Source organism: Heterodontus francisci, chromosome 4, assembly GCF_036365525.1.
Source record: "Heterodontus francisci isolate sHetFra1 chromosome 4, sHetFra1.hap1, whole genome shotgun sequence".
NCBI classification, from domain to species: domain Eukaryota; kingdom Metazoa; phylum Chordata; class Chondrichthyes; order Heterodontiformes; family Heterodontidae; genus Heterodontus; species Heterodontus francisci.
The window spans coordinates 191,209,526-191,233,992 of record NC_090374.1 but is presented as its reverse complement, the minus strand read 5'-3'; the positions used below and the strand labels follow the sequence as shown (position 1 = coordinate 191,233,992).

Sequence of the window (24,467 nt, the reverse complement as noted above, 5' to 3'; positions counted from 1 at the left end):
CCTTTAAATCTCCTCCCTTCACCTTAAATCTATGCCCTCTAGTTTTAGTCACCCATACCATGGGAAACAGAGTCTGGCTATCTACCCTATCTATGCCTCTCTTAATTTTATACACCTCTATCATGTCCCTTCTCAGCCTCCTTCGCTCCAGGGAAAACAGACCCAGCCTATCCAATCTCTCTTGATAACACAAGCCCTTCAAACCAGGCAACATCCTTGTGAATCTTTTCTGCACCCTCTCTAGCTTAATCACATCTTTCCTGTAGTGCGGCGACCAGAACTGCACACAGTACGCCAAATGTGGCCTAACCAACGTTATGTGCAACGTTATGTCCCAACTCTTGTACTCAATGCCTCAGCTGATGAAGGCAAGCATGCCATACGCCTTCTTCACCACCCTGTCTACCTGTGTTGCCACTTTCAGGGAACAATGTACTTGCACCCCATGGTCTCTAAAAAACACTCCCCAGGGCCCTGCCATTCACTGTATATGTCCTGCCCTGGTTTAACTTCCCAAAATGCATCACTTCACACTTGTCTGCGTTAAATTCTATTTGCCACTCCCTTGCCCACTTTCCCAGTTGATTTATATCCTGTTGTAACCTTAGACAACCTTCTTCACTGTCCACTATACCACCAATGTTGGTGTCATCTGCAAACTTACTAATCATGCCCCTTACATTCTCATCCAAGTCATTAATATATATGACAAACAACAGATGGCCCAGCACTGATCTCTGCGGCACACCATTGGTTACCGGCCTCCAATCTGGAAAACAACCCTCCACTACCACCCTCTGCCTCCTATCACCAAGCCAATTTTCTATCCAATTGGCTAGCTCACCCTGGATCCCATGTGTTCAAACCTTCTGGACCAGCCTACCATGCGGGACTTTGTCAAAGGCCTTGTTAAAGTCCATGTAGACAACGTCCATCGCCCTGCCCTCGTCAATCCTCTTGGTCACCTCTTTGAAAAACTCAATCAAATTCGTGAGACATGATTTCCCACGCACAAAGCCATGCTGACTATCCCTAATCAGATCATGCCTTTCCAAATGCATATAAATCCTGTCTCTCAGAATCCCTTCCAATAACTTTCCCACCACTGATGTAAGGCTCACCGGCCTGTAGTTCCCTGGTTTATCCCTGCTGCCCTTCTTAAATAAAGGCACAACATTAGCTATCCTCCAGGCTTCTGGTACCTCACCCGTGGCTAACGATGATACAAAAATCTCTGCCAGGGCCCCAGCAATCTCCTCCCTTGCTTCCCATAGGATCCTAGGATACACCTGGTCAGGCCCTGGGGATTTATCCACCTTAATGCGCTTCAAAACCTCCAACACCTCCTCCTTTGTAATGTTGATATGCTCTAGGATATCGCTGTTCCCTCCCTTGAACTCACTAGCTTCCATGACCTTCTCCACGGTAAATACTGATGAGAAATATTCATTTAAGACCTCGCCCATTTCCCGTGGCTCCACACATAGATTTCCACACTGATCCTTAAGGGGTCCTATTCTCTCCCTAGCTACCCTTTCACTCTTAATATTTATAGAATATTTTAGAATTCTCTTTTATCTTATCTGCCAGGGAAATCTCATGGCCCCGTCTTGCCCTCCTAATTTCCTTCTTAAGTGTAGTCCCACATCCCCTATACTCCTCCGGGGACTCGCTCGATCCCAGCTGCCCATACCTGACACATGCCTCCTTCTTTGTCCTGACCAGGCCCTCAATATCCCTCGTCAACCAAGGTTCCCTAAACTTGCCAGCCTTGCCCTTCCATCTGACAGGAACATGCCGACCCTGAACTCTTCCGATCTCACTTTTAAAAGCCTCCCACTGTAAACAGCCTCTCTCATTCAACTTTTGAGAGTTCCTGTCTGATGCCATTGAAATTAGCCTTCCCCCAATTTAGGACTTCAACCTGAGGACCAGTCCTATCCTTTTCCATAACTATCTTGAAGCTAATAGAGTTATGGTCACTGGTCCCAAAGTGCTCCCCGACTGACACATCAACCACCTGCCCATCCTCATTTCCTAAGAGGAGGTCGAGTGTAACCCCTTCTCTAGTAGGGCCATCCACATACTGCTTCAGAAAACCATCCTGGACACACTTAACAAATTCTTCCCCACCTGATCCCTTTTTTTAAATTCATTCATGGGAAGTGGGCGTCACTGGCTATGCCAGCATTTATTGCCCATCCCTAATTGCCCTTGAGAAGGTGGCGGTGAGCTGCCTTCTTGAACCGCTGCAGTCCATGTGAGGTAGGTACATCCACTCTGCTGTTAGGAAGGGAGTTCCAGGATTTTGACCCAGCGACAGTGAAGGAACGGCGATCTGGTTCCAAGTCAGGATGGTGTGTGACTTGGAGGGGAACTTGCAGGTGGTGGTGTTCGCATGTATTTGCTGCCCTTGTCCTTCTAGTTGGTAGAGGTCGTGGGTTGGAAGGTGCTGTCTAAGGAGCCTTGGTGCATTGCTGCAGTGCATCTTGTAGATGGTACACACTGCTGCCACTGTGCGTCGGTGGGGAAGGGAGTGGATGTTTGTGGATGGTGTGCCAATCAAGTGGGCTGCTTTGTCCTGGATGGTGTTGAGCTTCTTGAATGTCGTTGAAGCTGCACCCATCCAGGCAAGTGGAGCGTATTCCATCACACTCCTGACTTGTGCCTTGTAGATGGTGGACAGGCTTTGGGGAGTTAGGAAGTGAGTTACTCGCCTCAGGATTCCTAGCCTCTGACCTGTTCTTGTTGCCACGGTATTTATATGGCTACTCCAGTTCAGTTTCTGGTCAATGGTAACCCCTAGGATGTGGGGGATTCAGCGATGGTAATGCCATTGAATGTCAAGGGGAGATGATTAGGTTCTCTCTTGTTGGAGATGGTCATTGCCTGGCACTTGTGTGGCACAAATGTTACTTGCCACTTATCAGCCCAAGCCTGGATATTGTCCAGGTCTTGTTGCATTTCTACACGGACTGCTTCAGTATTTGAGGAGTTGCGAATGGTGCTGAACATTGTGCAATCATCAGCGAACATCCCCACTTCTGACCTTATGATTGAAGGAAGGTCATTGATGAAGCAGCTGAAGATGGTTGGGCCCAGGATACTACCCTGAGGAACTCCTGCAGTGATGTCCTGGAGCTCAGATGATTGACCTCCAAAAACCACAGCCATCTTCCTTTGCACTAGGTATGATTCTAACCAGCAGTGAGTTTTCCACCGATTCCCTTTGACTCCAGTTTTGTTAGGGCTCCTTGATGCCATACTTGGTCAAATGCTGCCTTGATGTCAAGGGCAGTCACTCTCACCTCACCTCTTGAGTTCAGCTCTTTTGTCCATGTTTGAACCAAGGCTGTAATGATGTCAGGTGCTGAGTGGCCCTGTCGGAACCCAAACTGGGTATCACTGAACAGGTTATTGCTAAGCAAGTGCTGCTTGATGGCACTGTTGATGACACCTTCCATCACTTTGCTGATGATTGAGAGTAGACTGATGGGGCAGTAATTGGCCAGGTTGGACTTGTCCTGCTTTTTGTGTACAGGACATACCTGGGCAATTTTCCACATTGCCGGGTAGATGCCAGTGTTGTAGTTATACTGGAACAGCTTGGCTAGGTGTGCGGAAAGTTCTGGAGCACAGGTCTTCAGTACTATTGCCAGAATATTGTCAGGGCCCATAGCCTTTGCAGTATCCAGTGCCTTCAGTCGTTTCTTGAAATCATGTGGAGTGAATCGAATTGGCTGAAGTCTGGCATCTGTAATGCTGGGGACTTCAGGAGGGGGCTGAGATGGATCATCAACTTGGCACTTCTGGCTAAAGATTGTTGCAAATGCTTCAGCCTTATCTTTCGCACTGATGTGCTGGGCTCCCCCATCATTGAGGATGGGGATATTTTGGAGCCACCTCCTCCAGTTAGTTGTTCAATTGTCCACCACCATTCACAGCTGGATGTGGCAGGACTGCAGACCTTAGATCTGATCCGTTGGTTATGGGATCGCTTAGCTCTGTCTATTGCATGCTGCTTAAGCAGTTTGGCACGCAGATAGTCCTGTGTTGTAGCTTCACCAGGTTGTCACCACATTTTGAGGTATGTCTGGTGCTGCTCCTGGCATGCCCTCCTGCACTCTTCATTGAACCAGGGTTGGTCTCCTGGCTTGATGGTAATGGTAGAGTGGGGGATATGCCGGGCCATGAGGTTACAGATTGTGGTTGAGTACAATTCTGCTGCTGCTGATGGCCCACAGCGCCTCATGGATGCCCAGTTTTGCATTGCTAGATCTATTCGAAATCTATCCCATTTAGCACGGTGATAGTGCCACACAACATGATGCACAGTATCCTCAATGTGAAGGCGAGACTTCGTCTCCACAATGACTGTGCGGTGGTCACTCCTACCAATACAGTCATGGACAGATGCATCTGCAGAAGGCAGATTAGTGAGAACAAGGTCAAGTATGTTTTTCCCTCTTGTTGGTTCTCTCACACCTGCCGCAGACCCAGTCTAGCAGCTATGTCCTTTCGGACTCGGCCAGTTCGGTCAGTAGTGGTACTACCGAGCCACTCTTGGTGATGGACATTGAAGTCCCCCACCTAGAGTACATTTTGTGCCCTTGCCACCCTCAGTGCTTCCTCCAAGTGCTGTTCAATATGGAGGACTACTGACTCATCAGCTGAGGGAGGGCGGTAGGTGGTAATCAGTAGGAAGTTACCTTGCCCATGTTTGACCCGATGCCATGAGACTTCATGGGGTCCAGAGTCAATGTTGAGGACTCCCAGGGCAACTCCCTCCCTACTGTAGACCACTGTCCCGCCACCTCTGGTGGGTCTGTCCTGCCGGTGGGACAGGACATACCCAGGGATAGTGATTGCAGTGTCTGGGACATTGTCTTTAAGGTATGATTCCGTGAGTATGACTATGTCAGGCTGTTGCTTGACTAGTGTGTGGGACAACTCTCCCAACTTTGGCACAAGCCCCCAGATGTTAGTAAGGAAGACTTTGCAGGGTCGACAGGGCTGGGTTTGCCGTTGTCGTTTCCGGTGCCTCGGTCGATGCCGGGTGATCAGTCCGGTTTCATTCCTTTTTATTGACTTCGTAGTGATTAGGTACAACTGAGTGGCTTGCTAGGCCATTTCAAAGGGCATGTAAGAGTTAACCACATTGATGTGGGTCTGGAGTCACATGTAGGCCAGATTAGGTGAGGACAGCAGATTTCCTTCCCTAAGGACATTTGTGAGCCTTAGTACTAAGGCAGTCCCAGTCAATATTAGGGAAGTTAAAATCACCTACTATTACAACCCTATAATTCCTACACCTATCTTTGATTTCCCTACATATATGCTCCTCCACTTCCCTCTGACTATTGGGGGGCCTATAGTATAATCCCATCAAAGTGATCATCCCTTTTTTATTTCTAAGTTCTACCCATATGGCCTCGCTGGACATTCCCCCCGGGATATCCTCTCTAAGTACTGCCATGATGTCCTCCCTAATCAATAGTGCAACTCCCCCTCCTCTCTTACCTCCACCTCTGTCACGCCGGAATGATCGGTAACCTGGAACATTGAGCTGCCAGTCCTGCCCATCCCTCAACCACGTTTCCATAATAGCAGTAATATCACAATCCCATGTACCGATCCATGCTCTGAGTTCATCTGCCTTACCTGTAAGGCTTCTTGCATTAAAGTAAATGCAGTTTCGCCTACCAGACCTTCCACGCTCCCTGTCCTGCCCCTGTCCGGCCTGCCTACTGGACTTGCTTGCTTTAATCTCTACATTTGCCTCAACTATCTCATCTGAGAGACTACTACTTTGGGTCCCACCCCCCTGCAAGACTAGTTTAAACCCCCCCCCCCCAAGTAGAGCTAGCAAACCTCCCCGCAAGGATATTGGTCCCCCTCCAGTTTAGATGCAGCCCGTCCTTCTTGTACAGGCCTCCTCTGCACCAAAACAGATCCCAATGATCCATGTAGCTGAAGCCCTCCCACCTACACCAGCTCTTCAGCCACGCATTCATTTGCCTTATCCTCCTATTCCTACCCTCACTAGCACGTGGCACAGGGAGTAATCCTGAGATTACAACCCTAGAGGTCCTGCTTTTTAACCTTCTGCCTAACTCCCTATATTCACTTTGCAGGACCTCATCTCTTTTCCTGCCTATGTCGTTAGTACCAATATGGACCACGACCTCTGGATGCTCACCCTGCCCTTTCAGAATGTCCTGCAGCTGCTCCGAGACATCCTTGACCCTAGCATCACAGAGGCTACATACCATCCTGGAGTCTCGTTTGTGGCCACAGAAACTCCTATCTGCATCCCTTACGATAGAATCCCCTCTCACTATAGCTCTTCCAACTCTTTTCCTCCCCTGCTGTGCAGCAGAGCTCTCCATGGTGCCATGAACTTGGCTGTTGTTGCTTTCCCCTGGGAGGTCATCCCCCCCAACAGTATCCAAAGCAGTATGTCTGTTTGAGAGGGGGATGGCCACAGGGGACTCCTGCACTACCTGCCTGCGCCTACTACTCCGCTTGGTGGTCACCCATCTCTTTTTTGCCCGTGCAGCCATTACCTGCGGTGTGACCACCTCACTAACTGTGTTATCCACAACGTCCTCAGCATCACGGATGCTCTACAGTAAATCCACCTGCAGTTCCAGCTTCGTAATGCGGGTAGTCAGTAGCTGCAGCTGGATACACTTCCTGCACACAGGGTCATCGGGGCGGCTGTGAAGAGCTCTGTAGCCTCTCAGACCACACCGCAGCAGCATGGGGCTCCATGTCGGTACTTCCAGCACATCCAGCAGTCGGGTCCACGACTTCATGCCAGGCGACGATCCAGGATTGGTGAGACAGTGAAGCTGGACATTTATTTAAATGGTGTTGTCATGCTGGGCCCCCATCCGCCAAGAATGAGGCACATCAGTTTTGTCATGAACATTGATTTTTAACTGTTGTTGGAGCGAGCAAATGACTTGGTAAATAGATCAGCCTTGGCTGGAAAAAACTATTTACATACTAACAGACATCGAAGGTAAGGAAGCGCATTCCAGGGCCTGCTAAACAGGATACAATCCACAAGGGCCAGGACTGGTTAGACCAGCTGGTCACATGACTACCTGGCTGTTCCAGGGGTTTTCTTTTGAACTAGCCACAGAGAGATTGAAGGCAGAAAGTCTATTTGCTCCTGGACTGAGAAGATCTCTCCTGTCTGCTCCCATCTCTTTCTCACAAGTCTCTTAATCCACTGAAGACACATGAACCCTATCATTTTGAACAGTAGAGTACAGTTTTGCAATATATGTGTATGTGAGTGATTATTCTATTCCTGCAAGGTTCTCTGAAGCTTCTAATGGTGTTATAGAACTGGCAGATTACTGTATATTTAAACTTTTCTACTTGCAATTTAAGTTAAAGAGGTGATTTTAGAAGAGGTTCATTTTTGTTCCTTCCAAAAAAATATAGAACCCTTATTAATGATTGAGTGTTGTGGTAGTGATTTGATTTGTGATCATTTCAAATATGTTGGATAAAAGATCCTGAAATGAGGTAAATTATATATGATTAAAATAATTTGGTGGCAACAGGAAAGTTATCATTATCATAATATTGTGTAGTGTCAAAAAGATCTTTTAATCCTTTTAAAGACATACCTCCTTTGACAACGTATATTTTCTGAGTTGTAAAGACAGTTAATGACTTCTGCAATTGAAAAAAATAGCATGATTCTTAGTTGCCACTTCCAAAGCGGCATTCACAGGTCACCTTGCCTGCCAGGGATTGTGGATAAGGCAAAGTGACCCGTTAAAAAATAAGTTAAAATGTAAAGAAAGAAAAACCTCACTTCAATCCAGTCTAGTGCAATCAAAGCTGTTAACTGTTATAAATATTTTAGAGTGAAAACAGTGAGATAGTTTACAATTAATGGAAGATGCTGAAATTAGAACAAATAAATCATAAGAACAATAATTTTACAAGGTCATCATCAGCTGATGAAGCAGTTGAGTGCACAGTGGGAATCAATGGCTTAAATAGATTACTGTGTGATTTCTGGACTACATTTCTTGGCCATTTAGTCTTTACAGAATATAATTAGCTTCAGTCTATCTTTCAACACAAAGCATTAGTTACAGTATTTCTCCCTCTCTCATTGCAAAATAAATTCACTCTCATCTGTCCATAACAAGATATAAAGAAACAATCTTTAATTATCTGCACGCTGTCAGAATTTACCTGTATTGCAAGATACGTACTAATTTATTAAAGCTTAGTAATGCAATTACATGTGTTGTAATACAATGGATTTCTGTAGCAGTAAAAGAGATATTCACAATAAAATATTTAATTATATTAGGGAGCATGTGTGGGAATATGGTACATCCAATTGTAAGACATTTAATGAAAGTAAAAACCTTGAAGATATGTGATGCCAAGGCCAAACAAAGCAATGTTTCTGCAAGCAAAATGCATGTTAGAGTTTGCAGGATCTTCCAATAAAAACAGTTAACAAGGAAAATAAGCTTCCTCTTTAATTAATGAAATCTCCACTTGCACTGCTGTGGTATCATCCAGTGGGTAATCATTGAAAAATAATACATTTCTGGAAACAGATCAAAAGTAGCATCTATGCCAGAGATCTTAACATACCTTTATTCTTTTCAGTCATTGGTGGTCTTAGTGTGTATTTCTGAGGAATAACATGAGTCAGGTAATGGAGGAGGAAAGGAAAGGTTGCCTGTTGAAAGAAAGTATAGCATAAGGATATAAAGGGTTAATACTGAAGACAGTGAGAGAGACTTCTCCCACTGTACGTGCAATGATGTAACAGTCACATGAGGTAGGCTTAACAAAAAGAAGGATGCTAGCTTCGGTGGTTGTGGAGAGTATATATAGTAATGGTAAATAATAGACTTGTTAGTTAACCTTTACCAGAGTTTAAGACTTTCTCTAGAACGCCCTACAACACGACTAATACAAATCCAACAACGCAATATGGTGGCAGCGGTGAAAGTAACCAGGAAGCCATGAATCTGCCATGAATGAGACACATCAGTTTTGTCATGAACATTGGTTTTTAACTGTTGTTGGAGCGAGGAAATGACTTGGTAAATAGATCAGCCGTGGCTGGAAAGAACTATTTACATACTAACAGACATTGAAGGTGAGGAAGCGCATTCCAGGGCCTGCTAAGCAGGATACAATCCACAAGGGCCAGGACTGGTTATACCAGCTGGTCACATGACTACCTGGCTGTTCCAGGGTTTCTTTTGAACTGGCCACACAGAGATTGAAGGCAGAAAGTCTGTTTGCTCCTGAACTGTGAAGATCTCTCCTGTCTGCTCCCATCTCTTTCTCACAAGTCTCTGAATCCACTGAAGACACATGAACCCCAAGAGAGAAAAGTCTCCTGCAGCGAATAAGGTTTAAGAAGAATACTGGGCCTTAACGAAAAGCAAGATCTACCTATAATCAAGGACTCTACAGTGAGCTTGAAGAACCGTAACAACAACTCTTCAGATATTGCCTCAAACTTTTCCACGTTATTTTTCTTCTGCTCTTTCCTGTCTCTATTTGCATGTGTGTATCGCATATGCATGCTAGCATGGGCGTGTTATGCATCCGTAGGTGTCAACCAAATTAAAGTTTAAGTTTAATAAATTTCAACTTTTCTTCTTTAAACCTAAGAAAGCCTGTTTGTGCTGGTTTCTTTGCCTTATATTTGGAAAGCGGTGAACAAGGATTCACCAAGGGGGAGCTCAAATCATGGTGTGTTTAAAATTAAACCCTGTTACAGTAAGACCAGGTGAAGGCTGAGAGGGAACCCTAGATACATTTCTCACTTGGTCGTAACAGAAATTTGGGTGCTAGCATCCGGAACTGACCCACAGACAAACGAGAGAAATTGGAAGTGAGAAGCCAAATTATTCCCAATCAAAAAAAGAGCAAGATTTCAATACAGGTTTTCTTGTGGTTGTGAGTGATTGAATACTAACATGTCTGTGACTGAAGCAAGCAGCTCTCCAAGCCAGGGTGAAGTAACTTGGTTTCAGTTAAAAGCACTGTCTATGGAGGAGTTGAGGAAAATGGCTGAGCAGTGTGGGATCACTGTACGTGGCAAGGCTAGGAAGTCTGAACTCCTAAGACTAGAGGCCAACCATTTTTCCCTTGAATCTAAAGAAGCAGAAACAGTGTTAGAAGCAGACTCTGACAGGGTATTGCTAGAAAAGATACAATTGGAACAGAGGAAACTTGAATTTCAGGAAAGAGAGAAGGACAAAGAGAGAGCCTTCCAGAAGGAACGCAATGGGACAGAAAGAGAGGGAGAGAAAGACAAGAGAAGGAATGCGAGAGAGAGAGGAGAGAGAGAGAGAAAGAATATTCCAGAACGAATGCGAAGAATGAGAGCTGAGGCAGCTTGAGATAACTAGGGAGGCGACACAGTAACCGCAGTGAAAGCATGGCCAATATGGAGGAGCATAAATCAGGGCTGGGGACAAAATTGCTAAAACTAGCTCAACTAATTCCATAATTCAATGAAGAAGATGTAGAACATCTTTTTGTGTCCTTTGAGAAACTGGCAAGGCAGATAACATGGCCAGCTGAGACCTGGCCTCTTTTGCCACAAAACAAGCTATCTGGAAAAGCCCATGAGGTTTATTCCTGTTGCCAGATGCGAGTTCATCAAATTATGAACTGACCAAAAATTCTATCCTTGGGGCATATGAATTAGCACCCGAAGCCTATCGCCAAATGTTAAGAACCCTCATAAACAAGCTAATCAAATCTATCTGGAGTTTGAAAGAAGTAAGCAGCTGGCTTTTGACCAGTGGCTGAGGGCTCTTAAAGTACAGCTCAGCTATGAGATTCTCAGAGAAGTAATTCTGTTAGAGGAATTTAAACACTCTCTCCCATTCTCAATAAAGACACAGTTAGAGGAGCAGCGGGTCCAGAGAGCCCGGCAAGCAGCCGTTCTGGCCGATGAGTTTGTTTTAATTTATAAGTCAGTATCCCGGGGTCACCCCCACAAATCCAAAAAGGGTGGGAAGGTGATAGGAGCCCAAGCAGTCCTGGGAGAGAAAGAAAAGCAGGAGACACAGGGGGCCCTCCTCTCGCCAAAAAGGAAGATGCTGTGAGCAAAAGTGAGACCTGGAGACCTGTGTGCTTCCATTGTAATAAGGCAGGTCATCTAAAAGCTGATGGCTGGAAACTAAAGGGAAAACCTGTAGGTTTAATCAGGGCACACCCGCTCAGTGAAGAAGTGAACCTGATGGAAAGCACAGCAGAACAAGCTGTGGCTTTAACTGCAGTAAGAGTGAAACCCAGGAAGCTTACAGCTGCAAGTGCAGGAAAATTCAATAGAATTCCTGAAGGCTATCAGGGTTTTGTGTCCGAAGGGAAAGTAACCCCATACCCCTCGAGTGGGGCAAGCAGGCATAGTGATTCTTAGGGACACAGGGGACACTAGATCCCTTTTACTGGGAAAAGGCCTGACCTTTCCCCCAGAGAGTGCAGTGAACACCAGAATGGTGGTGAATGGTATTGGAGGGCAGTGTATTCCTGTACCTGTACACCAGGTGCACCTGGAGTGCGACCTAGTTTTGGGACCAGTGACCGTAGGTATTGTCCCTAGTTTGCCTATGGAAGGGGTTGACCTGCTCTTAGGTAATGATCTGGCAGGAGTGAGGGTAGTAGCCCCCCCAGTAGTGAAAGAAAGACCGCAGGAAGTCAGAGAGACAGGGCAGTGGTGGGAGACGGACACTTGCAGTTCCCTGAATGTGTAATGAATCAGGCCATGATTAAACCAGTCCCCCAAGAGGAGACTGCATTGGGACTGCAGGCAGATGACCATGAGGTCTGCCTGTCTGAGACTTTCTTTGGTAAGTTAGGAAACCGAGGGAATGAATCAAACGGATTTTCCCTAGTTGAGGCTCAGTGAGCCGACCCAGTATTGCGAGAGTTAGCACAGGCTGCCCAGTCTGAAAGTGAAGCAGAGGGAGTCCTTGATTGCTACTATTTGAAGAATGAGGTACTAGTAAGGAAATAGAGTTCTCCTCATAGGCCTGAGGGCAAGGAGTGATCAGTAGTTCACCAGTTAGTGATGCCACAGAGGTACCAGAGAGAAATATTAAGAAGGGCCCACGAGACTACAGTAGCTGCACATGCCGGTATACAAAAGACTAAAGCCTGCATAAAACAGCAGTTTGACTGGCCAAAACTCCACAAAGATGTGGTGGAATACTGCAGGAGTTGCCACATGTGCCAGGTTGAAGGGAAACCCCAACCTGCAGTGGAACCTGCACACCTTTAATGGTGTTAAGGGGGCCCTCCAGCAGAGGGCTGAACTGTAAGTGACCCCCGCCGAGAACAAACAGGGACAGGCAGGCACATGGCTGGCAAAAGGTTAGAAAGGGAAGGGGAAAAAGCGACCAAGAGGGCAGGTTAAAGGAAGTCCGGGAGGAATCCTGGATGAAAACCCCTACTGTCCAGTCAGCCAAACAAAAGAAATGTGAAAAGTTAGACAACACATCCTCTTATGTAAATGCAGACACTAGAAGCACCCCACCAGAGTTACTAACATCATTTACAGGAGCCTACAGAAACAAAGTAAGACCTCTAGGGGGGCAGAGAAACTGTGAAGTGATGCCTCACCTGGTCGAAAAGCCATAGCGGAGTGCAGTAGAGTCTGTACAAATACCTGCAGGCAGGAGTGTCCTCTGGGACAAAGGGGAGATAAGCAAAGAATCCTGCCCCACACTCAGAAAAAAAAGAGAACCATCCATCACCTGAAGTCAAAAGCCTTTGCATGACTCAGCAAAGCACTGAAAGAGAGTTCAGGATAGACCCGCCTACTACTGATGCTCCCAGAAAAAAATTCCAATTTAGGGCTAATTAACTCTAATTCCACCCCTCCCCCCCCACCCTCTTTGCAGACCACAGCAGGAACAAAGACCCTCGGCAGTCATGGAAATGTGCAAACTGAAAAAGCTTCCCCAAAACCACATGTTTATTAGGATGCCAGAAAAGGGGTAATTAAAGCAGCACTGCCACTAAGAAAAGACAGACTGTAATAAGTTTTAGGATTTAAGAATGAATGGGAATGAATGAGAGAAATGCATGTTTTTTTCTATATCTTATATTTTCTCTTAACCCTTTTAATAAAATGTGCTTTTCTCAAATCGCATTTCATTCCGCTGGATGTGGAGGTGTCAAGCTAGGCCCCCACCTGCCAAGAATGAGGCACATCAATTTTGTCATGAGCATTGATTTTTAACTGTTGTTGGACCAAGGAAATTACTTGTTAAACAGATCAGCTGTGGCTGGAAAGCCATTTGCATTAACAGACAGTGCTTGTGGAGACAAAGGGGTTACTTCCATTATCCAATTTATCCCACAATGGACTTTGAGCCCCAGATATAGAAGGTGAGGAAGCACATTCCAGGGCCTGCTAAGGAGGATACAATCCACAAAGGCCAGGACTGGTTAGACCAGCTGGTCACATGACTACCTGGCTGTTCCAGGGTTTTCTTTTGAACTGGCCACACAGAGATTGAAGGCAGAAAGTCTGTTTGCTCCTGAACTGAGAAGATCTCTCCTGTCTGCTCCCTTTTCTTTCTCACAAGTCTCTGAATCCACTGAAGACACACGAACCCCAGGAGAGAAAAGTCTCCTACAGCAAGCAAGGTTTAAGAAGAATACTGGGCCCCAATGAAAAGCAATATTTACCTACAATCAAGGACTCTACAGAGAGCTCAAAGAACTGTAACAACAACTCTTCAGATATTGCCTCAAGCTTTTCCACTTTATTTTTCTTCTGCTCTTTTCCGTTTCTATTTGCATGTGTGTATCGCTTTTGCATGCTAGCGTGGGGAGCGTCGTGTATCCATAGGCATCAACCGAATTAGAGTTTACGTTTAAGTTTAATACATTTCAACTTTTCTTGTTTAAACCTAAGAAAGCCTGTTTGTGCTGGTTTCTTTGCCTTATAATTGGAAAGCGGTTGATGTGGAAGGAAATTCTGGTATCTGTACAGATTTGTGTACACTGAATCATCTGAAATAAGGTTAGGGAATAGATGGCACAGGAGTATTAACTTTAGGGTCATATCAGCCAGGATTATCTGCTTTGACAAAATCTCCCCGCATCTTCTGCAGGGTGTGATTGTGATTGGCCGGCAGCTCTTGGAGGCATGATACCCGTCCCTTTAAAGACTTTGAGACAAAAAGACCAGAGGATCGCTCTGGTGGGGGGAGAAGAGGCGGGGGTTCCTCCACACCCCCCCGCCGTATTTTCGGCCCGGTGCCGGAAGCCCCACCTCCAGCACAAAGGAGTGCAAATGGGATCACCTCCGCAATTTTAGAGAAATAACGGGAGCGAAGCAGGAGCAGCTCCCTGGAATTTCCCAGCCTATGTTTGGTTGCATAGGCTAAAGCAGACTGGCAACCCTGGACACGGAGTAGACTGCAACTGCTAAAGCTCACTGTCACTAGGATGCAAATAACGGGAAATACATTGGTTGATGTATTCCCCTCATCTGCATGTCAAAACTCAGATGTAACAGCTCAAACAAGTAACCAGCAGAATGTCTCCTGAGAAAGGTTCTGAATAGCCATTGTATCTCCATTGGAAATCCTGGCCATGAGACTTGAGATTTTCGTAATTTTGCTATTTCAAGGCATAGGAATGAACTCTTTATCAGGAATGAATAATGTTGATCTAAATGTGATTGTTAAGATGTTGTGTTGCTAGACAGTCCAATGTTTCACCAGATAGGTCTCCGCCCATTAAGCCCTTAACATCCTCATGTTGGGACCACATCATACTTACCTGGCAGGGGAGAGACCAAAGTGGCCTTTGATCCTGTTCCAGGTAGGTTTTGAGTAAAATGGCTATAACCAATCTTCGAGCTTTGGGCCAGGGAGTGCGTAACACCGTACTGGTGGCGGTGAAGGACAAGGAAGGAGATGCACTGGTTGATCGCACCTTCTTCATCAAGAAAATCCTCCCCGATTGCTGTGGATTCCAAGCTACGGACATCTTCTGCCTGCAGGACTTCCCCAGCAGTGGATATCTCGACATGACTTTTAAGAATATGGCGGGATGCATGAAGTTCCTGAAGATCTTCAAAGAGAAAGGGAACCTGGCGCCACTGTCGATCCTCACAGTGGAGGCACTCTTCACGCTTCCGTCACAACGTGACCAGGTGGTGACGATTCACCTCTACAACCCCCATGTTCCTGTGGTGGATGTACTCACCTTTCTCGCCAGGTACGTCGAGGTGGCCGGCGGCAGCACTGATGTCAAGGACCCATTTGGGATTTGGACCAGCAAGCTTCAGGTCAAGGTAACCTTGAAGGTCGATGCCAACGGAGCCATCATCCACCCTCCCTCCAGCTTTACTATCGGGGGAAGTCGAGGCTTCTTGGTCTACGCTGGGCAGCCCAGAGTTTGTCGCACTTGTGGCAAATCTGGTCACGCAGAAGCTAACTGCAGCACGGTTGTCTGCAAGAACTGCAAGAAGGAAGGCCATCAGACCAAGGACTGTAAGCAGAGTAAGTGTTGCAACTTGTGCGGTGTGGCAGGCCATCTCTACAAAACCTGCCCCAAACGCTGCCTCAGTTATGCTCAGGCAGCAAGGTCCAAGAAAAGGCCGGGAGAAGGAACGACAAATGCGTCCGGTGCTGGAAAGGAGACAAGCAACCTTCTCCGCAGCGAAGAAAGTCCACCTGAGATGGAGAAAAAAGGGGAGGCAGCTGAAACCAGCGACCCAACACCGACCCTGCGCCCGGAAACCCCTCCTCCACAGACAGAATCAATGGAGGAGGAGGCAGCAGATGGACAAACAGGTCAGTGGCAAGTGGTACAAAGGAAAACCACAAAGAAAAAACATCCAAAAATGGAACAGACCACCACCCAAACCAATGGCAAGAGGAGGCAACCATCTGAGACAGACTACAGCAGCTCCTCCTCACTGGACGAGGAACAAAAGAAGTGGCAGAACTCAAAGGAGCTGGAAGATAAAGCCCCCCTGCTCCCGGGCACTGGAAGCTGTGATGGGCCCAGTGCGCCCCAAACCCAAGCACCGAACCTAACAACATGCCCAGCGCATCCCAGCTCCAGGACACCAAGAACAAAGAAGTGTCAGGCGCACTCCAGCTCCGGGAAGCCGGGAGCAGTGATGTTTTTGAGGAGGAACAGAGGGGAAAGATACCAACAGCAGAGGACAGCTCAATCCTTGCTGCCTACAAGAACCACCCCCCCGCCCCCCCCACCCCCTCGATGTCACCCCAGCGGAACAAACCCTGCATAAGAAACCAGGAAGTGTTACTGAGCCCAACGAATGTGAAACAGCTTGTGTTTACTATGGGTATGCAGGAACATACGGAGGGACTGGGACTAGCAAGGACAAATGGTGTGGGAAGCGACAACTAACTTAAAAATGGGTATAAGGATTGCTTCCATTAACGTGTGTAGCATTAAATCCACTACGCGATGTGTTTCAACCTTGGATTACCTCCCCAAGGTCAAAGCCAACCTACTGTTTCTGCAGGAGTATGGAATACCACACCTCAGCACCTACAGGCAATGGTTGCAATGGTGGTCCCACAGGCCATCGATCTGGTCAGGTGGTAATGATTCCCGTTCCTGTAGCCTAGGTATTCTGCTGTAGGGAGGTAATTTCACCATCTCCAAAGTTAAGGAGGTGGTGGGTGGTCGCCTCCTCGTAGCAGATGTAATGTACAACAACGCTCTGCTCCGTTGATCAACGTGTACGCCCCGGTTCAATACAGCAAGCGGCTGACCGTCTTCCAGCAGCTCCCACTGCTGCTGGCGATGTCCAGGCCTGTCATTCTTGGCGGTGATTTCAACTGCATCATCAATGCAGCTGGACAATCCGGCAGTGACGACAGCAAACTGGACGCTATGTCCAGATTCCTAATGGACACAGTAAAAGATGCCAAGCTGCACGACGTCTTCAGCAAACCTGCAGATGGAGCGCAGCGCAGATACACCTGGTCAAGATCGGACGGGTCTGCCCGTTCCAGGAATGACTTCCTGTTTGTGTCCCGTGCTGTCACGATCAGATCCACCGACGTCAAGCCGGTGTTCTTCTCCGACTGGTCGACTGTCACTTAAAGGAGACCAGCGGGTTGGCAGGGGGACATGGAAGCTCAATGCTACACTGCTAACCCCAGAGAACGTTAAGTAACTCAAAAGGGATTACAAAGTTGGAGAACCGTGAAACCCCTCTTTAAGTCTCCAGTTCACTGGTGGGAGGCGATCAAGGAGAACATCAAAAGATTCTTTATCTTCAAAGGTGTTCAGAGGGCAAGAGAGAGACAGAGGGAAATGTCCCAACTCACAGAGGTCTTAGATGACAGCATGAGGGAGAGACTGGACAAACCACTAACTCTGGACGAGCTGACAAAGGCCATCAAGTCCTTCGAGACGAGTAAAACTCCCAGAAGCGACGGCTTACCGGTTGAGTTGTATTCGGCTCTGTGGGACTGGGTCGGCCCGGACCTGCTGGAAGTATACGAGAGTATGCTCTTGGCCGGCAGCATGTCAGAATCCATGAGGAAAGGCATCATCACCCTCATCTACAAGCGGAAGGGGGAGAGGGCAGAAATCAGAAATTGGCGGCCCATCTCACTGCTTAATGTTGACTATAGGATCTGTCCAAAGTCATCGCCAGTCGAGTCAAGGCTGCTCTGGAGTTGGTGATTCACCCTGACCAGACCTGTACTGTACCCGGCAGGAAGATCTCTGATAGTCTCGCGCTACTCAGGGATACGATCTCCTATGTACGGGACAGGAGGGTGGACACCTGCCTCATCAGCCTGGACCAGGAGAAGGCTTTTGACAGGATATCGCACACCTACATGATGGACGTGCTCTCCAAAATGGGGTTTGGGGAGGGAATTTGCAATTGGATCAAACTGCTCTACACAAACATCAGTAGCGCAGTCTCAATCAATGGGTGGGAATCAGAAAGTTTCCCGATCCAATCTGGAGTCAGACAGGGCTGTCCTCTCTCCCCGGTCTTGTTTGTTTGCTGTATTGAACCCTTTGCTGAGTCTATTAGGAAGGATGCGGGCATAAGAGGGGTGACAATCCCAGGCAGTGGAGGCACTCAGGTTAAAACCTCCCTGTACATGGATGACGTCGCCGTCTTCTGCTCGGATCCGCTGTCTGTGCACAGTGTGATGAACATCTGCGATCAGTTCGAACTGGCCTCGGGAGCCAAAGATAACCACGGCAAGAGTGAGGCCATGTTCTTTGGTAACTGGGCTGACTGATCCTTTGTCCCCTTCACCTTTAGGTCAGACTACCTGAAGGTGCTGGGGATATGGTTCGGAAGGGCTGGGGCGTGCACAAAAACCTGGAAGGAGCGAGTAGCCAGGGTACAACATAAGCTGAGCATGTGGGAGCAGCGATCTCTCTCCATTGTGGGTAGGAACCTGGTCATCAGGTGCGAGGCGCTCATGTTGTTGCTGTACGTGGTGCAGGTCTGGCCCATACCCCACTCCTGCGCCGTGGCGGTCTCCTGAGCCATTTTCCACTTCATCTGGGGATCTAAAATGGACCGGGTCTGGAGGGACAGAATGTTCAAACCTCTGGATAAGGGCGGGAAAAATGTACCCAACATCGCCCTCATCCTGATGACCACCTTCATGTGTGGTTGCATCAAGCTGTGCGTAGACCTCCAGTACGCAAACTCCAAGTGTCACTACGTGCTGATGTTCTATCTGTCCGCGGTGTTGGGAAGGATGGGCCTGGTCACATTGCCGCGGAACGCTCCATCCAGTTGGAGCCTGCCGTACCACCTATCCTTCGTGGGAAAGTTTCTGCAGAAAAACACCTTTGACCACTAATCCATCGGGCAGTGGTCTGCACGGAATGTCCTCAAGGCCCTACGGGAAAAGGAGATGGTGGATCCTGTCGGATGGTTCCCCGAGCAGACTGCCAAAGTCATTTGGTAGAATGCCTGATCACCAGAACTTTCAAACAAGCACCAAGATGTAGCTTGGCTGGTGGTGAGAAGAGCCCTTCCCATCAGATCCTTCCTGCACGCCCGAAGTCTCAACTCCTCCGCACAATGCCCTCGAGGTGACTGTGGTGGGGAAGAGACAGTTGCCCACCTCCTTCTGGAATGTGTCTTTGCAAAGCAGGTGTGGAAAGAGATGCAGTGGTTTTTGTTGTAGTTCATCACAAGCAGCTCTGTAACACAGAAGTCTGTGCTCTACGGGCTGTTCCCAGGGACGCACACCGAGATAAACATCAACTGCTGCTGGAGGACCTTCAACTCAGTGAAAGACCCCCTTTGGTCTGCCCGAAACTTGCTGGTCTTCCAGGGCAAAGAGTTGTCCACGACTGAGTGTTGCAGACTGGCACATTCCAAGGTCGAGAACTACGCGCTGAGGGATGCACTAAAGCTTGGGGCAGCTGCGGCAAGGGCTCAATGGGGAAAGACCACTGTGTAAGGTTCCCCCCACCAAGGTGAACTGAGGGGCTGGATCCATGGGAAACCCCTCGGGCTGTATCCAGAAAATTTGGGTTTTCTGCAAAATGTACATGGCATGAAAAATGAAATGGAAGGGTCGTGAGGCAACTCACTCCTGTATTGAAGGAAACTGACCTCCTTTGCACTCTTTGTATTGTCGACTTGGTGCTGTTTTGAACTGTTTTGCAATGTAATTTTTGCGGATTTTTATGAATAAAGTATATTTTGGGAAAAAAAATGTTGTGGCCACATCATGTTGCAGATTCGTTTTGCAAGTTTCCTATGTTAAATCAATGTCAAATTGAATTCAATACCATTTCTGTAGTGCATGCTCCTTTCACCACAGTCTTGTGCCATCTAGCCATACCTTAAAGTATAGTCTAAACGAGACACTCAAAACATCTTTTAGCCCATCCTGGCTCTTACATTTTAACTCTTTGTTACTGTCCCTTCATGGAACTTCATCAGAATCAGCAGCATGTCAGAATCCATGAGGAAAGGCATCATCACCCTCATTTACAAGCAGAAGGGGGAGAGGGCAGAAATCAGAAATTGGCGGCCCATCTCACTGCTTAATGTTGATTACAAGATTCTGTCCAAAGTCGTAGCCAGTCGAGTCAAGTCTGCTCTGGAGCTGGTGATTCACCCCGATCAGACCTGTACTGTACCCGGCAGGAAGATCTCTGATAGTCTCACGCTACTCAGGGATACGATCGCCTACGTACGGGACAGGAGGGTGGACACCTGCCTCATCAGCCTGGACCAGGAGAAGGCTTTTGACAGGATATCGCACACCTACATGATGGACGTGCTTTCCAAAATGGGGTTTGGGGAGGGAATCTGCAATTGGATCCAACTGCTCAACACAAACATCAGTAGCGCAGTCTCAATCAACGGGTGGGAATCGGAAAGTTTCCCGATCAAATCTGGAGTCAGACAGGGCTGCCCTCTGTCCCCGGTCTTGTTTGTTTGCTGTATTGAACCCTTTGCTGAGTCTATTAGGAAGGATGCGAGCATAAGAGGGGTGACAATCCCAGGCAGCGGAGGCACTCAGGTCAAAACCTCCCTGTACATGGATGATGTCGCCGTTTTCTGCTCGGATCCGCTGTCCGTGCGCAGACTGATGAGCATCTGCGACCAGTTCGAACTGGCCTCGGGAGCCAAAGTTAACCATGGCAAGAGCGAGGCCATGTTCTTTGGCAACTGGGCTGACCGATCCTTTGTCCCCTTCACCGTCAGGTCAGATTACCTGAAGGTGCTGGGGATATGGTTCGGAAGGGCCGGGGCGTGCACCAAAACATGGGAGGAGCGAGTAGCCAAGGTACGCCAAAAGTTGGGCATGTGGGGGCAGCGATCTCTCTCCATTGTGGGTAAGAACCTGGTCATCAGGTGCGAGGCGCTCACGTTGTTGCTCTACGTGGCGCAGGTCTGGCCCATACCCCACTCCTGCGCCGTGGCTGTCACCCGAGCCATTTTACGCTGAGTCTGGGGATGTAAAATGGACCGGGTCCGGAGGGACACGATGTTCAAATCTCTGGACAAGGGCGGGAAAAATGTACCCAACGTGGCCCTCATCCTGATGACCACCTTCGTGTGCGGCTGCATCAAGCTGTGTGTAGATCCCCAGTACGCAAACTCCAAGTGTCACTACGTGCTGAGGTTCTATCTGTCCCCGGTGTTGCGAAGGATGGGCCTGGTCACATTGCCGCGGAACGCTCCGTGCAGTTGGGCGGTGCCGTACCACCTATCCTTCGTGGAGCAGTTTCTGCGGGAAAACACCTTTGACCACCGGTCCATCAGGCAGTGGTCTGCACGGAATGTCCTCAAGGCCCGACGGGAAAAGGAAACGGTGGATCCTGTCGGATGGTTCCCCGAGCAGACCGTCAAAGTCATTTGGCGGAATGCCTCATCACCAGAACTTTCAAACAAGCACCAAGACGTAGCTTGGCTGGTGGTGAGAAGGGCCCTCCCCGTCAGATCCTTCATGCACACCCGAAGTCTCGCCCCCTCCGCACAGTGCCCCCGCGTTGGCTGTGGTGGGGAAGAGACGGTCGCCCACCTCCTCCTGGAATGTGCCTTTGCAAAGCAGGTGTGGAAAGAAATGCAGTGGTTTTTGTCAAGGTTCATCCCAAGCAGCTCTGTAACACAGGAGTCTGTGCTCTACGGGCTGTTCCCAGGGACGCACACCGAGACAAACATCAACTGCTGCTGGAGGACTATCAATTCGGTGAAAGACGCCCTTTGGTCTGCCCGAAACTTGCTGGTCTTCCAGCGCAAAGAGTTGTCCACCACCGAATGTTGCAGACTGGCACATTCCAAGGTCCAGGACTACGTGCTGAGGGACGCACAAAAGCTTGGGGCAGCCGCAGCAAAGGCTCAATGGGGAAAGACCACAGTGTAAGGTTCCCCCACCAAGCTGGACTGAGGGGCTGGATCCATGGGAAACCCCTCGAACTGTATCGTTAATATTCTCAATTGCTGTAAATGTAAAACTGTAATTGACATGACAATTGTGAAACGGAAGGGTTGGGAAGAAACTCATGATAGTATTGAAGGAAACTGATCTCCCTTGAAATGTTTGTATTTTTTGGTGCTGTTTGGAAACTGTTTGGCAATGTAATTTTTACAGATTTTTATGAATAAAGTATATTTTGGAAAAAAAAACTTCATCAGAATCATTCCACTTCAGACAATCCATGCTGATCCTCTGCAGCTATGCATACCTCTCCCCATCAGGCCTCTTTTTTCCTCCAGACAAAGACATTTTTCTTAACAGAAACATCTACACCCTCTGGCCTTTTCTGAGTCTTGACTGATCACTGAATAGAAGTGAAGCGTTCAATTGCAGGAGAGGAAACAAATGTTTTAGAGGTCTGTGGAATATGTCACTTCCTCTAAGGAAAGATGTGCTCATGAGAGGCAGACTGAATGACCAACTTAAAAAGGATTGGCGAGTAAGGGAACATAATTAAACATCAGAAGGATATCTATATATGTTACTAAATGTTCAGATCTCATGTTTCACTTCACCTTTTTGAGGGTTGCGACTAAAATGGCATTCAAGAGAGCTGAGACAATTCAACATTAGTTTTGGATTCAGAGCACTTTGACAGAGTCAATGCCAGACTTTAAGTGGTAAACCTTGAGTTGAAGATAAACTGCAAAAGCTTGTCCTGAATCTGTTATCAGTTACATGCTTTCTAGTATTTATAATAGATGACATACAAATATCTGTCTCATTAAAATGAATTTCAATACTTACTGTTGAAACATGGAAGGTAGGAACAAGGTTTGAAAGTGTTCGCCTAATTGTGGTGCAAAATCAGGAAGTCATTCATGAAAGGCAAGTTCAGGTATGAAGGAAAATAACTGAAGGAGAAGCACTGTTTAAGGTCATGTGACAAAAGGGAGCCAATGGGAGAGAACAAGGGACTTGAGCAAAAATGATTAATGTGTAAGTAAACTGTGATGTTTAGCTTTTAGTAGTGCAATACCCGAAAGGTATCGGAATGTGAAGAGCACGTAACTATGCTTGGTTGTATTCTGCTTGTGTGACTTCTCTTCGTGCTGAGCTTAGTAAAGGCAAAACAAACAAACTCTGGTGTCTAAGACTGATGCTTAATTGAACTTTGTAAGTAAAGAACATTGGCCAACTAGGCCCAACCTGAACTTGCAGCCTTTTGAAAACTAGGGACACCTGACACCAGACTGAAGTGAAAACAGAACCACCAATTAGGACTTGATCTGGATGAGCCCTAGGACAGGAGGTACAATATTTCCACCATTGACAACCGTGCAGCAAGACAAGGGATAAAGGATCCATACACTTGTGAGTAGTAATGAAATTGGTTAGACAAAGTTGTGTGGTGTTATGATGTACGAGAGGCTGAGGAAACCAGTGGATCAGTTGCACAGTCCTCAACTCTTATAGTCACTAGATAGGGCGATTTGTATTAAGAGGTAAAACTGTAGCAAGGGAGACTGATAACCTCCACATGGGAGCCAGATCCAAAAGGGAAAAAGCACAACAAAGGTCTGCGTGACCGAGACAACTGAGCTTGAGAAAGCTTTGCTTAAGAAATTGGAGAAGATCTGTGCGGCGGATCTGATATCCGTCAGTGACAAGGGAGAATTTTTTTTATTCCCTCGTGAGATGTGGGTATTGCTGGCAAGGCTAGCGTTTATTGCACATCCTTACTTTCTGTTGAGAAGGTGGTGAGTCTTCTTGTACTGCTGCAATCTATGTGGATTAGTTTTTCATAGCAGTTTTGATACAGCTGAATGTCTTGCTCAGCCATTTCAGAGGTGAGTTAAGAGTCAACCTCATTGTTGTGGGTCCAGAATAACCTATATGCCAGCCCAGGTAAGGATGGCAGTGTTTCTTACCTAAAGGACATAAGTGAACCAGTTGGGTTTTTTTTATGACAGTAGTTTCAAGGTCACCATTACTGACACTTGCTTTTTAGTTCCTGATTTAATTAGCTAACTGAATTTAAATTTCCCAACTACCTTGATGGGATTTGAACTCATGTCTCCTGATTATTGGTCCAGGCTTCTGGATCAGCTGAGGAACACAGCATGCTACCATACCCTGGGAATAGATGCTGTGCGTTTCATTCAGAAATAGATAGACAATGAGAAAGGGAATGAAGTTAACAGCCCATAGCAAAATTTAAAATTGCTGTGAGAAAGAAATAGGGGGGAATTTTATTCTGGCGGCTGGGGTCTCAACATCTGGGAAAAGTGACACCCAGATCCCTGCATTGCCTCTTCTCCGGAAGGCTCACCGAATCTAGTGCCAATTGGGCACTTAAGTGGACAACGGTGGACCTTCCACAGGATCACAGACCCCATCGCCAGAAATCCCGCCCTTGGAGAGTTGCCAGCCAATCAGAGGCTGGCAGCTGAGCACCTACCGGAGGCTGAGGAGCATTGCTGGACCCAGGCCACAGGTAGGTCAGGGCGGGATGGT

General features: G+C 47.4%; 1 long non-coding RNA gene across 1 annotated transcript in view; it reads right to left on the bottom strand.

Moving 5' to 3' along the window:
• LOC137369464 (uncharacterized) overlaps positions 1-22,841 on the bottom strand; it is a 108,298-nt gene extending 85,457 nt beyond the window's left edge. The window contains exons 1-2 of the long non-coding RNA XR_010974950.1: positions 22,758-22,841; positions 8,641-8,728 (exon numbers count right to left, since the gene is read on the bottom strand). This is a non-coding gene — a long non-coding RNA (uncharacterized lncRNA). The remainder of the gene's footprint in view (positions 1-8,640; positions 8,729-22,757) is intronic.
• Between the last annotated feature and the right edge of the window lie 1,626 nt (positions 22,842-24,467).